At 44.3% G+C, this 2,542-nt stretch overlaps 1 protein-coding gene across 1 annotated transcript in view; it reads left to right on the forward strand.

The window, feature by feature from the left end:
* The window catches only part of ODF2L (outer dense fiber of sperm tails 2-like), a 54,869-nt gene continuing 52,327 nt past the window's right edge, over positions 1–2,542 (forward strand). The window contains exon 1 of the mRNA XM_011982145.1: positions 1–206. The gene's annotated coding sequence lies outside the window, so the exon portion shown is untranslated. The remainder of the gene's footprint in view (positions 207–2,542) is intronic.

Below are 2,542 nucleotides of genomic sequence, written 5' to 3' on the forward strand. Positions count from 1 at the left end.
GCCTGCTTCCCACCTCGCGTCCCTTGCCTTCCTTCCTACTCTACCCACTGTAGTGCCTCCTGCGTCCCGCTCCCTCCTAGCCGACCCACAGCACAAGAAGGATTGCCAGAGTTTCCACTGCAGCAGCCGTGGTGCCTCTGACCCTTTTTATAGCGCGGCGACGGCGGGCTGACGTCACGACGACGTGCGGACGCAGCGGCGGGGGCGTAGGTACGCCTTTTGGTTTGGGGACGACTCTGTGGGGAGCAAAGCTGTTGCTGGGCGTTTACCGTGGGCGCCCCTGGAGGTGTGGAGGTGAGGGCCGTGGTGGGTCCCGGAAATAAAAGGCCCTCGCGCCCACCCAGCCCCCTCCGCGTAAACCCTCCACCTCCCTCAGGCTGACTACCTGGCCTGGGAAAAGGGCGGCGAGACTCGCTCTTAGGAAGAGTGTGGTCCCTGGGACATCAGGGCAGATGTTAGCGTGAGGTGGGTTTGTCCAGAACCAAGTCCTGACCGGGCCGTTCCTGGATATGGTTGCGTTTCTTTCAGAAATAGTGACCTCTTAATCACTGGGCTGGCTTTTAAGCGCCCCTCATGTTAATATATCAGATTGTGGGAAGCCCTGGGGGCTTCGTAAGTGAGGCATATTCCAGGAATCCTCAGGAAATAATTCCTTCTCCAGGATTCCTCTAGGTCCCAGCATCTATAGGCGACCCCTGTAGTGCGGGATTGGCCTAGGGTCGTGGAGAGTGCTAAAGGCCGACTTGTGTTCAGTCCCAGCTCTGCCACTGAACCCGCTGTGTGGCCTTGTCTAGGTCACTTAACCTTCCTGGGTTGCTTACTGATAACTGTAAAATAGAGACAGTAATCATCACTTTGGGGTGGTTGTAATACGAGATTAAATAAGCGCAGGGCCATTAAGGTGGCACCGAATGTAGGTGGTTAGTGAGTGGTGGTGCTTGTTGTTTACTGAGAATAACCATACTGGGGCTGCTGTTGGGGATAAAGTCTATTTTGAAGACAGTTTCTTCATCACCCAACGCATAGTACGGTTTCAAGTGTTTTTAAATGAATGAGGTTCTTGGAGTTTTAAGTGCAACTTAGTTATGGTTAAAGAAACAAACCGCAGAAAACCTGTCTGCTTTTGAAATTGTGATGTTCCGCTTATAGTAAGAATGGCATGATCTTGTTTGTGATCTGCTTTTTGCTTCTCTTTTTCATCTTCTAATTTCACAATGGGTGTGTATTTATAGTGTAGTTTTTCTATCCTAAAAGTTCCCTGTGACAAACTTCAGAACAACAGAATTTAGTGATCTGGTCGCGGTGTGCTCTCCCTCTTTAGAATTGTAGTCTGTGCTTTTAGGTAGCTCAATCTTTATTCATTACTCATTTCCTTCATTTCCTTGTGTAGAACAGTCTTCATCTTTTGAATCTAAATTGAATTTATGAGTATTAAAACCTGACTGAATTAAGGCAAATTTGTGTGTTACTTTTTGCTTTGTAGATTTTTATATTTATGTGTTAGTATCTCATGACTTTTTTTTTTTTTTTTGAGATGAAGTCTTGCTCTGTCGCAGTGGAGTGCAGTGGCGCGATCTGGGCTCACTGCAACCTTCGCCTCCAGAGTTCTAGTGATTCTCCTGCCTCATCCTCTCGAGTAGTCCGGACTACAGGCACCCACCACCAGGCTCAGTTACTTTTTGTATTTTTAGTAGAGACGGGTTTTCACCATCTCATGACTTTTAATTCAAAGCTAAGTTCCACCAATTCCTTACTTGTAACCTTGGGCAAGCTATTTAACCCTTCTAAGATTTAATTTCCTTATTTATGGCTTTTTAATAGCAACCTTGTGAAGCTTTTGTGAGATGTTTATAAGGTCAGTCAGTGCTCTGCTCAGTAAATGGCAACAGCTGTCATGTTGAAGGAAAGGAATATGCTTTATGTTTATCTGGTAAAGAATGGTGGCTTTGTTTGGGATTAGACAGTATTCTGAACATCTTTGGCCCAGCCTTTTTCCGGGTAATTGGGCTCTGTATGGACACTTAAAAGTGTCTGAGTTTAAACAATAAATAATTTAGTCACCTTAACTTGTATTTGAGAACCTAATCTATGCTCTCCACTGTGTTAGGTAATTTTTTAGGGCAGAGAGTGATGCTTATATTTGTCCTTACAGTTAATAGCAAGTTTAAAAGAAAACTAAAATATGAGCATTTATGGAGCAATTTAATTCTAAACTATAGGATTCTGAAAATACCGTTTTTTTAGAGTTCTTGGTGGGCTGGAGAAATCAGGGCAACACTTTGAGAAGGAAATGGGATGTTGGCTTTGAAGTACAGCCGTGTTTACAGACCAGTCACTCTTGCTGTCAACTCTTCTGCCTATATTATCCAATCTGCAGCCCATCTTTTAAATATACATCCTTCTTTATTCACTGGAGAAAGGCATTAGTGAATTAGTTATCTAATATAATCTCTCTGTATCAGAAAATGTTTTTTCCACTTTGGTAGCTTTTACCCATAAGATTTATTTTCCAGCTTTTTGCCTGTTTCCAAGCTTCCTGTCC

The sequence above is a fragment of the Mandrillus leucophaeus genome, unplaced genomic scaffold (assembly GCF_000951045.1).
Source record: "Mandrillus leucophaeus isolate KB7577 unplaced genomic scaffold, Mleu.le_1.0 Scaffold235, whole genome shotgun sequence".
Classification (NCBI taxonomy): Eukaryota; Metazoa; Chordata; class Mammalia; order Primates; family Cercopithecidae; genus Mandrillus; species Mandrillus leucophaeus.